We start from the raw sequence: 13,117 nt of genomic DNA, 5'->3' as shown, positions 1-13,117 counted from the left end.
CCGGCACCAATCCATCACTGAAGCTGAGCACTTAAATCCCATTGGGTCAGCCTCAATTGACAAATAACCAAGCCTTTATCATCTTCATGAAAGTTGGTTGGTTATCGGTAGAGAATTCTATAGCTTCGGAACCAGATAAGAAGAGAAGTGCCCTCCACACCGCACCCTACAGATTTTTGGAATAATAATTAGTCGGGGGCTTTCAGACCTCAAGGCCCTCCCAGCAGTGTAAACTGTGAGTGTTTTGTGACCGCAAATGCTGTCGCAAAATAACAGTACATGGCTTGGTGACTCGCTATTAGGAAGGGATGCCCCTTCCTAATAGCGAGAGTGGCAAATGCTATTTTCCGAGTCAGTGACTCGCAAAATAGCATTTGTACATGCCTGGAACCTTTTTTGTGGTCGCAACCAGGCCGATCTCCCATGTGCGGCGCAAAAAAGGGTTGCACATCTGGCCCCAAATCAGAATTTGTGTAGGGAGCAGAAGAAAGCCCTTAGTAATAACTCAATATTGCTATATACCACAATGTTGGTAAAATATACAGTTGCTTCTTAACACCTAAAAAGATAACTGTATTAAAAAGGTATTAAAGTGAACACAGGACCTCACCTATAGGAACTCTAAATTTGGTTGGTCGAAGTGAAGCGAAGGTTTTGTACAAGACGCCACTGTACACACCTAATTGGTAGTTAATTTAATTTCTGTAGCATCTAGGCCTGCTGCTCCTGCTATTTGCAGTCTCCATTTCTTTGGCAACCCTGAATAATTTCTAGTTATTTATCTGTATTTGATTCAATTCGATTTGTAAAGAGCTTGGCTACCCGATGAGCCTCCCAGCGCTAAATGACCAACCGGCACTAATCCATCACTGAATCGGAGTACTTAAATCCCATTGGGTAAGCTTCGTTTCACCAACAACCAACCCTTTAATATCTTCCTGAGAGTCGGTTAATTATCAATTGTGCACAACTTAATCGATAGAGAATTCTATAGCTTCGGAACCAGATAGGAAGAGAAGCGCCCTCCACACCGCACCCTACAGATTTTTGGAATAATCATTAGTCAGGAGCTTTCATACCTCAAGGCCCTCCCAGCAGTGTAAGGCTGCAATAGGGATTGTAGCAGCTGAGAGCCTCTTTTGTCAAATGTCCTCTGAAAGATGCAAAGGGGCTTAAATTGTACCCTTTGTTCTATCAGAAGTGAGTGTAGCACTGCAGCGAGCTCTGTACTGGCTGATGTCTAGGAATGTTCAGTAGAAGGTGAGCTGTTTGGGGCTAAGAGAATTTGCAAAGTAATCAGGCAAGCCAAACAAAGGCTGGTTGTTGAAGTTATCACCCACAATCATGATTCCAGTTTTGTCACCATCACGTTTAAGACCGTACTCAGCCTTCCATTCTGCCACTTCCTTCAGGCAGGGTGCTAGTTGTTATACTTTTGAGCAGTTATCTGGAGAGAGGGACAAAACTATTTGAGTATCTTCTTCATATGTAACTATTGAAAGAGCAAATGCTTGTACAATCTTCGCCAGGGTGCGCATATGAAGATTTAAAAGATTTGCGCTCAGTGAAGAGCCCTGAGGGGCTCCACATTTCAAGGGACATGTATTTGAGTAGCATGTTTTGTCTAGTACTTGAAAACTCCTACTACCACCAATAGTGCCGTTTCGGTGCTATATTGTAGTCTAAAACCAGTTTCTGTGGGGTGGAGGATCTCATTGGGTTCTACAAATAGCAAAAGATGTTGGTTCCTATGCTTCTCCAGTAACTTCCCAACTCCTGCTAGTAGGGAAATAGGTCAGTAGTTTTCAGAAAGTAGCGGATCCAAGGTAGCTTTTTTAGCACAGGTTTTACCATTGCATGTTTCCAAGGGGAGGAGACTAACCCGTTCTTTAAAAAAGATTTCGCAGTCCTGCAAAACTGGCGAGATACGCTCTGCCCCCTGTTCCATAATGTAAGGCGGAGCGGGATCCAGCGGAGAGCCAGATTGGACCGAAATAAATAGTGCGGCTAAATCTTCTGTACTGAGAGGGGGGAGGCCAAAAGCTGCACCCCAGGACTCCCACGTTACCAATGGGAAGAAGTATATTGTGGAGTCCCGGTCTAATCAGAAAATGATAAGTAAATGCCAGTGACCTTCTTTTAAAAAGAGTTTGGCTAGATCATTGCAATGTTTCACCACAGGTTCAGGTAGCATGCTGGCAGGTCTTTGCTGGTTGAATGACGTAACTATTTGAAAGATTTCTCTTGCTGAATTTAAACCCTTCTCGGTCTTGGACACATAATAGAAGGCTTGGGCCTTTCTAATCTCAGAATGGTCATTTTTATCGCTTTTTAGGTCTCGCTGAGTCAGCGCATGCGCTGCACTGCGAGACATTTAGTATTTGGGTTTTTAAAGTGCTGCCACAGGTTTTTGGTGGCCTAGTGCTTGCGTTCACGCAAGCTTGTACGCGTGCAGCCGCCATCTGCCTCCCTTCCGGTGTGATCACTTTCACTTTTTCGTGCTGCTGCGCGCGCGCATCACTAGCGTGTTTTTTTTTTTTTTTTTTACATTACTACAAGCTTCCCGCGTCGTGCGGCCAATGATTGTTTATTTCGCTTCAAACAGTACCCCGGCAGCGGTACCCCTCGGCGCCAGTCCGGCCAGCGGCCGCAGCTGCAGCCTTGTTTACAGCAGCGGGTGAGCCCCTGGCACGGGGTGTGCTCTGAGGCAGGGTGGGGTGCTTCGTCTCCCTCCCACTGCAGCCAAGGGGACCGTGTCTCTCTCGGGGCGCTTTTCCTTCTTGGCTCTAATGTGTTCTGCATGGGTTTACTGCATCTTTACACGTCTCAGAGTATTAATGCTGGTGGCTGAAAGCTACAACTGGTGAAAGTCGGGGTGTCCAACACACGTGTGTGCCAGGCTTTCGGGATAACCAGGAAGTACATTATTTCCTTTCACGTTCATTGTATTTAAGTGTGCACATTCTTAAATCCGGCATGGACTTGGCCCACTTGAGCCTAAGTTGGGTATCCCTGAGGTAAGGGCATCAAATGTGTTTAGGACCACTTGGCAGCGATGGTTGTTCAGCCTGCTTCTAATTGGTTCAAATGGAAATCTGTGCCCAAGCAGTTGAAGAGATTTTCCCAAGAACACAAAATGTGTTCAAGTGGGGAAGTCATGTCTGAAGCCATGATGTAAACATATTACACACGTGTTCAGCCACCCTGGTGTGAAGTCCAGGGGTGAGGCGGTGCTAGGTTTCGCAGTGGCTAGCATGACTGGGTCAAGAATGCTGCCTATGCCTCTGAACATCTGGAAGAGATGGGGTAGTGTGTGGAACATCAGGTACTTGCCTTATATCAAGTCAAATATTACTTTTTTCGATTTAACAGAAAATTATAAAAGGTAACAATGCAATAAAACCACCTAAATTGTACATCACATTTCATGAAGAGGAGTGAAACACCCCTCCTAAAAAGCACAATAAATAAAAACAGACATTACAATTAGCAAAACGTTAAAGCTACTATAGAGCAGGCCTCACTTGCATAAAATTCATTGTTAGAAGGAGGGGACATTATATACTTATGGCGTAAATAAGCAAATATAGGGCAGATAAAAACAATTTTGTAAAGTGTCTTATATCAGTCAGCTTAGTTTCATCCCTGCACTGAGCACAGCAAACACAGCAGCAGGAGTGGATTATGAACATAGCTTTGGACTCTACAATAATAACACACAATACACTACACAGTAGCACATGGTGAGATAACACTGAGTCTACTGTAAAGGTGGGGGGGGTCTAAGCGTTAATCCTTCCATACATTCACAGCGCTCAAGACAAGTGTGACACCATGAGCCAGTTCGGGTTTTTACAACAGCCGTCTCCATGCTGGAGTTTGTAGGCCCAGAACTACAACGAGAAGCATTGGTAAAGCCAGTAGGTCTGCCTTGCATTTTGTGTCCAGACTAGAGCATTATCAAAAGAACGCTGCAATGTAAATAAACACAATACAAAAAGTGGTTATTTTTCTGCATTCAACGCACCCATGGGAAAAATAATTGAACGTGTGATGATTACGAGTATTTTTGTGATGTACATTTGTCCCTCATGAATCACACTGCAAGGATCTCATAGGAGATAGATTGATACACCAAACAGCCAATAGCGTGGCACGAGCCACTACTCCGGCAGAGCCAAAGCCAACTCTATGTGTATTTTAAAGAGATGTTAACAATAGGCTATGCAGACAGCTTCACTGTCAAGCCAGATCTAAAAAACGTGGCAGTAAAAGTCCTATAATATAAAGCTGATGTTGATTAAATATCCAGAGCAGGATGAAGGAGTTACGCCTAGCGTAGCTCTGGTGATTGTGTGCTTTCAACAGCCAAAATACACATTTTGATATGTTTAAATATTTGGCAACTTTTCACAAATGGTGCTCCAGGGCACATAGCTCTGTACTCTACCAACCCAACTCTGTAAACCGTCTTACATGCAAACCGCTGTAATGCTTAGTTGGTCATTTTCACAGCATTTATGGCACTCGGTGGTCATTGCCACTCTAAGGTGTCCTCAAAGTGCTGGGGAGGCAGAGTGACAGGAGGGATGGAGAAGGCGGACAAGAACACAAGATGGAGGCCACGAGGCAGTGGTAATTAGGAAGGAGCCTGGCAATGTTGAGTGTTTGCAGACAAACGTACTGGCATCCTGGTGGTGTACAGGTATCTTGAATGAACCACTTGGGGTCCTGACCTCTTCAGAGCCTTAGAAGGTGAGGAATAGCTGTAGCAAGAGTGAGGTCAGGGGTGAGGAAGTAGGTAGAGGGAGGCACAGCTTAGCAGCAGGCTTTCACCTGAGCAGGAACACCCTTCACTTGCATACAAATCATGACTGCTTGGCAGTGGGAGACTGAGATGTTGGATTCTTTTTTAGAATGAACGGCATGAATGACCATGTGGTCCGCATCTACTGTAAACCTCTGTCTGAGACGTTGCTTAATTAATAGTGTTTAATAGTGTTGTATGGTCAGTGCAATCCAAATCCGTCAAACTGCCAGGAAATGAAACATCATAATCCTTTAAGAGTAATAATGACCAAAACATCTTGTCCCATCATAGAAAGCAACAACGAGCCACTCTTAATCCCGTCATAAAACCTGCCAATAGTGTCTCCTTGTACACCCGTTATATTAACAGCCAATAGAGCCTAGTCCAATCGTCTCACTGCAACAGTCAATAAAGCCCACCCCCCATTACCAGATAAGTCCAGAGAACCTCCATAATGCCTTCATAGCAACAGCCAGTCCTACCCGCTCCTGTGCGCATGGCAGGACCCAAATAAAATATACCCTCGCATAGCAACAGAATATCTGTTCCCGGCGAAAGTGACAACTGCCAATAGAAAGCTGCCCGCTATGAATGACAGCATTCACCTTCACTAACATACCTAGCACTGCAAATGTAAACCAGCCCCCTCTCTCCATCCCAAGATGGCTGCCCTCTTGCAAACTATCATCCCAGAACACATGACAGCAAGGCCCTCCCCTCAACAGCATGCACAGTTCTCAATCTGAGCCTGACCAACGATCCTTTGAAATCTCATCAAAGCGCGCAAGGGCTCCCAGACTTCTCACCGCCTGAGGAGGAGGCGCTGGTCAGGAAAAGCCATGCCCCCAATTACTTTGTCTTCCGAATTGAGGAACATCCGTAACTGCTCCTCAGATAGCTCAATTAGTAAAGTGAATATATTATATAAAGTTGAAGAGATTAAACTATCATAGTCAGATCATAATTCCATAAAGAAGTCAGGGGAGCAGATCCCTCTTATTAACTCTATAACAAATGTGATGAAAATGTTCAAACAGAATGTTAATGCAACCTTCCGTGCGATTTTCCCAGGCGATTTTCTGCTGAAATATTTCTTTATTAATAGTAATTGAGGATATAAATTATGAATGAAGCGATTTTCTCCTTTCACCAGAAGAGACGTGCTAATGGCAATAATTCTTCATAATCATTTTTGGGAGAGTGGAAGGCGGGTGCTGGGGAGAGAGGTGGCGAGGGGTGACTTTAAGAAAAAGGGGACAAAAACATTAAGATGCTGTGGTATTGCCAATCGAATAACTCCAGTACCAGAGGGGTGGGGAGTTTCCTTTTGTGCCACTTGATGCCAAGTATCATAAGATACACTTCTTTGTGGACTTTAAGATTCATTGCATGATTCTTTCGTACACAGAGAGGGCACGCTGGCTTTAAAACAGTCTGCCACACGTTACAAGGTGGTGGAGTGATGGATCTTTGGGGTCCTTCTGGGGATCAATGGCGTATGAGGTCCCATAGGTGTCTGTACATTTACCATCGCTCTGTAAGATGTCTTTCAAGCTCTGTAGGAGATTTATGGTCCACTTCTCGGTCTTACTTGAAGCGGGAACTACTGCCAAGCAGCTATATACAATGGGTTCTATGCAGAGGTACAATAGTGAGTTTTAAAGTTGGATTCTATCATTCCAGCTGACTTAATCTAATTTAGCAAAATCAACATTTGTACATTCTTTGGGATGTTAAGTGTTGGCCAGTCAATTAAATCTTCTGCAGCACAGCCCCTTACTACTGGTAGATGTCCTCATTGGCACAATCGCATGAGCCAGCTTGCACTTTCAACTTGTTAAAGCATTCCTCACCTTTAAGCCAGTCAATAACTGATCTTGCCAATACCTAGCACTGTTGTGTGACTCTGTGACGTGTAATGCTGCAATCACTAATAATAAGGTTTTCACATTTTATTTTAATGATATCTGGGTGGCTTTTAAGAACTTTTGTAAGATACTTCACTAGATTGCATCTTTTATGCTGGAAAGACTTGGCATTATCTGCTGCCAAAATCTCTAGGCTTTTATGTTTTTTTCATTTTTTTTTAGAATTGCATTGTATTCTTAATGATAAAGAGGCCAGAAAGTGGCTCTGTGGTTTAGAGGGGCACTCCATGTGCACCCTCTTTGTTGAGGGTGACTATTGTCTGCTCACTGGACTGTAGCGGACTGACTGTGATTACCGTAATATGATTACAGTAGCAGGATAGGCCTTTTTACCTGATGAGGAGAGTGCCCTGCTGGGGTCTTTCATATTTTTAAAATGGTGTGCCAGTCTCCCTGCAAATGGGTTCCTCACCCATCTATATGAAGCATTGATGTCACGTGTGTACACTACTTACCTGTGTAAATGATGCATGTAGAGAGCACGACACATTTTGCTATTACCACACTCAGTTCCATTCTGTGTTTGGTATATTCTAATGGTACCTAAGATTGAGGATGGGAGAGAGAACATAGACAGCAAATGTGAATTGCATGGTTTCTCCCCAGAACACCCCGGAGATCCTTTGTAACAGGTCAGATTGAGGATTGCTAAGAAAATAGAGGATGCATCTGAAGGTAGGGAGGTCATCCCTTCCCATTTCCCGGCCCACTGTTCTCTAGAAGGGCCACTCCCCAGGTAACAGGTAGTTAAGTAGGGCAGCCTCCCTTGCTTTGTGCCCAACAGTGCCCTTGTAAGTTACTCCCGAGAGAAGACTCGTCGCTCCATTCCACCTTCCTGCTGACACCCAAAGACATTGACTAAGGCTAAGCACTTAGCAAAAGGCAGAAACTGCGTGAAACCGATCTCGGAGAACATGAGATTCCATAAACACTGGTACTTTGATATAAAGATGAGACAGAAACTTCCAGTCAGTGTGCCAAGATATAGTTCACTCAAATAGGGTCTCCACACCAGTGGTGACCAAAAAACTGTTTGAACTCCAGAGAAGGTGAACTATCACCAACTTCCCTTGCAAGGTTTGGGACGAGCACCTGCAAAAGTTTGACCAGTCTTTCTTAGAGGGAGAGAGTATACTGACTGCTCACGAGGAGCATTGGAGGTGCCCATGAAGGAGGAAGATGCTATGTCATCATCGCAACACTGGGAGTGTGCCACGGGTGAGGCCGAAGGGGCCCAGGATGTCTCCAGAAAGTAGGTGGTCAGTGCCCTGAAACATCTGGGAGCTAAAAAAAATTCCAACTGCAGTCCTTTGCGTACTGCAAAGAAAACTACAAGCGAAATGAGAACATCAACCTCAACCAAGAAGAGGGCCCTAGCAAGAGGCATTTACTGCTGTCAACCGGCATGGGCACCTAGTCCCTTTAGTTGGTGCCTTTTGAAACGTGCTCTGACGAAGAATCTAAGCTACAAGACTGGTAGGACCCCAAGAACTGACCCACTAGCGTAACCTCCACTCTTGTGGTACTGATGCTGTAGCTGATGATCCGAGTCTCCGAATATCAGCACCCTCTCTGCCTGGAGTGACCATGCCAGCTGGGCTGGGGCATTGACCTTGACATTGAGGCATGGTGGGCCATGGGAAATGGAAAGTCCTGCAATTGCTGATAAACAATGACAGCAGGCACTGCCTGCCCCTAAGCAAACTGGATGCAGCCACAAAAGTAATGGATTCCTGATTATTGTTCTCACCTGATTATATTTACAGTGTTCTGTTGTGTGCGAAATGAGCAAAAAAAGTCTGATTTTTTTAAAGAATAAGCACTGGCTGCAAATTGCTTTACTGATATGGTTTGGTGTTCTTGGAGCGTTTTGAGCCTCTAGCCCCACAGCACCTCCCTGAGTCAGCTTTGGACTGCTTGCCTTCGCTACCCTGAGGGTAAAGGGCTGAAGCGGTGTGTGTACTTGTTGCTTAGTTTTGGGATCAATATTCATGGCACCTTCTGCCACCTTCCCTTTGATGGATCTGCATGAAACTTGCCATGCTGAACCCAAACTGGATAAACTATACTGTGCATTAAACACGAGGAGGCCAGAGAAGGAGATAAGCTCAGGCAGTTTTATTAGGTAAACCAGATCCGGTATACAAACCAAATAGTCCTTTCATTTGCTGCTTTTACTTCAGGGCGTGATAGGATTTTGCATCTCAGCTATTTCCGACTCTTTTCCTTAGCGTCAGGTAGGCGATGTCAGTCAGTCAAAGGCTCAAAACTAACAAAAAGAATAAAAAGAGAGGAAAAAAAAAAGAATATTTTAGAACGGATCCTCTTCTCTTAAACTGGTTCTTTAATGGGGAGGGGGTGAGGGATATGCACCCGTACCATCACCACATGTTCCCGAGAATAAAAACAGCCCAGGAGTTATCGGTATCCTCCCTCTCCCCCAAGCCGAGCGTTTTTATTAAACCAGCCCCGTACCCTTGCACGTACCGCAGGAAGCCACGCACCTCCAGGTGCGTGGCTGGCGTCTTCGCGGTACTGGAATGGGTCCGGCTCTCTCTCTTGTGGTTGGTCCGGTTTCGCGGCGGTGCCTCCGGTCCCTTGGAGATTCTTCGGAGTCTCCTACTTCTGCCTCCGTTGGTCCGCGGAATGAGTAGGTTGGCGCTGCCAAGTAAACGTCAGGTTCCTGCTCGCCTTCTTCTTCTTCTTCTTCTCTGAGGCGTCTCCCCGGCACAGTAGCGCGCTCTTCACTTTCCTCCGTAGGCTCGAATACTGCCGCGATTGGTTAGACCTCCCGGGTGAAAGCATGTGACGAGGTCACATGGGGCGTGATGTCATCCGGAGTACGGTCGAACTTAAAAGGACCGTCTGGTTCTACGTTTCCTGCTCCTCTCGCGGACTGAAAATAAAGAACAGGAGAGAGATAAGGGGGAAGGTGTACATCGTCCTCTTCAGGTGTCTGACTGTGTAAAGACATTTCCTGACAAATACTCAGTGATATTTAAATGTGCTAACATGAAGTATTATTGATCCATGCAATCTTTACAGTATACGTTCTGGGAGATCTCTGCAGAGCTGTAATAAAGCCCAAGGTATAGACAAGAAAGTCAGTGTGATGAGTATGATATGATGAACAGCCTCAGTACAAACGGAGGCTTGGTAAGTGACACCCTTGCAGTGCCTCTTCGTTTGCCATCTGTGATATCACTGGATCTTCAAACCTGGTGAAATAGCTCAGTGAGTTGAGCATGCATTACAGAAATGCAGATTCAAGTTTTTTCTTTTACCGATCAACGTATAAGAAACAAGCATTGGCATAGCTAATAGGTCTCGCATTTGGGACCATATAAATGTTTAGCCATGCAACAGTTGATGTTGTTGCACCAAGGATATTCTGCTGCATAACTAAATACTTATAAGGGCCCAAAAGCGAGACCTATTGGCTATGCCAGTGCTTGTTTATACTCCTGCTTACTCATGGAGTCATAAGACTTTATCCATTTCCTCTCTAATCTTTTACATTCTTTTTTTGGCAACAGTAGGTGGGAATTAAACGATGGAGGCTGACTGTCCTGTCATGCACTTTTGTATATTTCAAATCGAATAGTGTGGACGAAAGAGTTTCTAATCCAGTCAATACGTTTTTGAATTGCAGATGAGATGCAGGGCTCGAAAAATCCACTTGCCCATTCACAATAGCAAGCCAGATTTAATCAGGAAGAGCTATTTTTAGGTCCCACTCGCCTGTTCTGGCGAGTTGACAACAGGTGTTCTGCTTGCTCACAAAGTGAATGAGCAATAAAGCTGCCTTTAAATATTTTTATCTTGTCACATTTCTCTGCTTTCACAGACATAGGTCAAAAGTCAGTTTGTTTACCTACATTTACTTTTCGTTTTGTGACTAAAGTTTGAGGATTTTGTAAAGTGAACTGTGTGACATTAAGGATAAAAATAGTGTACGGGTCAAGTACATTACAGTTAGGTCAAGTAGTGTATTCAAGTTACTAGATCTGCAGGTCTAGTAACATTTTTATGAATTTTCGAGCCCTGCGATGCTATCACCTAGTTCAGGTCTGGAGTTACTGAGGATAATTTTCCATGACTCAAGATTAAATTTATTCCATCTGCGATCTGTCCCCTTAGTCTGTATTGGCCAGTTATCAATGTGTGACCTAGTATAGGGATTGGTATCAGATTATGATCTGACCATTTAATTGGCAGGGGTTTTAGCATCTGCAAATTCGGGGAATGAGTAAAGACCAGGTCAATAAGATGTCCTTTCTCATGGGTGTGTGAGGTGAGTACTGCTAGGAGCAAAAGACCACGGCTCACACTGAAATCAATTGAATGTAAACACAGATCTTTTAAACTTAATTGCAGTGTTCTCAATTGTTCGGGTGAGTAGGACCTCCTGGTTTGGTGAAAACTACCAGGGTCCCTGGCCCCTGGCCCTGGCCGGGAGCAGGCAGGCTTGCTTTTGGTGCACTAGTGTCTGTGGTCTTCGGTTATGAAGGGCCAGGAAAACAACTAGAGCGTCTACCAAAATGGCATTTCTAGTTGTATAAAGGGAATAAATAAGGTGCAGAGTGCAAATACAAATTGAAAGAGCCCCCTCATTTTCACTGTGTGGCCTCCCCCTTCTGAAATTCACAACAGTAAAATGCACCAGTAAAAACACCGAATTCGGCTGCCACAACACAGATCAATAAAAGGGTATGTGTTAGTTAGACGGCGCTTTTATATCACTACATGTTATTTTAAACTGTTTCTAATAGGCTACTGAAAATACAGAAGGGCTGTAGAACTATCAGATGGATAGTGGCATGGAAGGAAGACAGCAAGGGACAACAGGAGAAGGAAAGGGCATCACTAGATCTGTAGGAGCTCCCAGATCTTACTGCAGAGTTCGATATTAGAGGCTTCCTGAGATGTTTGAAGTCTCAGATGGTGCAGCTGTACAGCTGAATCAGCATCCCCAGCTCCAACCTTACCCCTTCCACAGCATCTTGAGGAGCATGCGGGTCACTTCTCTAGCATATACTGTGCTTTGCCAGCACAAGATGTCCGTGCTAAACGAGCGGTTCAAGAGCGGAGCAAGTCAGGCTTTCGACAGGGCAATTCTTGAACAAATGCTGCCTTGAGTGAGTCCACTGTTCAAAGGTAGGGTGCATTACAACCAGCGCAGCGCTGACGATGATGCTGTTCAAAGGTAGGGTGCATTAAAACCAGCGCAGCGCTGACGATGATGTTGTTCAAAGGTAGGGTGCATTTAAACCAGCGCAGTGCTGACGATGATGCTGTTCAAAGGTAGGGTGCATTAAAACCAGCGCAGCGCTGACGAGGATGCTGTTCAAAGGTAGGGTGCATTAAAACCAGCGCAGCGCTGACGATGATGCTGTTCAAAGATAGGGTGCATTAAAACCAGCACAGCGCTGACGAGGATGCTGTTCAAAGGTAGGGTGCATTAAAACCAGCGCAGCGCTGACGAGGATGCTGTTCAAAGATAGGGTGCATTAAAACCAGCACAGCGCTGACGATGATGCTGTCCACTATGTGAGCAAGAGAACGTTCTGAAATCCACGGAGGGTTTTGATCGCCAATCCTGCTGCCCGCTTCTACACAAGAGCTGTCAAAGGGGTCATTGGGCTCATTCTTCAAAGCCTGTTCACCCCTCTGTAACCTGTGTTGCAAGTGAGTATAACTGTAGCTCTGTAACCACAGAAGGCAGATTGCATGTGCATGTTGTTTTGGGCTCAAAAGTGATCAACGCAAAGGCCACATTTAATTTTACTATGGAAGTGAACCCTAAGTGAATGGAAGCCTTGTCACGACTCTTTTAGAATATTTACCTGAATTACTCACCCAACGTCATCTTTGACCTTTTTTGAGAAGTGCTTACTTTTGAGATCTGTGTGCATGAAGGAACTCTGAGTTGGTTTGGCGATTTTATTATCACACTTACCACAATCAGACACCGCATGCCACAAATACCGCCCGGAAACGATAAAGGAGAAGGTACTTGTCCTACATGATTTCTGCCAACAATAAAATCCACAAGGTTAACAATATACCTTCTATTTGCCTTGCAGTAGACAGCTCATGCGTAGATCTTTCTGAACTCATCTAGTCATATCCTCATTAGCACTACAGGCATTAAAACCGTGGTCTTTTCAACAGTGCAGGGGTCACACTAGGAATTATTTCACTTATTACGGCTGCTCACAAGGGGCTGCAAACATCGGATGCATTTTCTGCAACCACTAATTTCCATTGGAACAGAGTACGCTAATTATTAGGTGCGCAGTGTGCACCTAGTTATAAGTTTATGATCATATTCCGCCTCATTCAACCAATAGAGGGTGCCCAAACTGACCTTTTGTAC

The 13,117-nt window shown here is 44.7% G+C and overlaps 1 protein-coding gene across 1 annotated transcript in view; it reads left to right on the top strand.

The window, feature by feature from the left end:
* The window catches only part of LOC146797218 (uncharacterized), a 445,928-nt gene that overhangs the window by 194,410 nt on the left and 238,401 nt on the right, over positions 1–13,117 (top strand). The window lies entirely within an intron of this gene.

The sequence above is a fragment of the Triturus cristatus genome, chromosome 9 (assembly GCF_964204655.1).
Source record: "Triturus cristatus chromosome 9, aTriCri1.1, whole genome shotgun sequence".
Lineage (NCBI taxonomy): Eukaryota > Metazoa > Chordata > Amphibia > Caudata > Salamandridae > Triturus > Triturus cristatus.
This window is presented reverse-complemented; position numbering and strand designations above follow the sequence as displayed.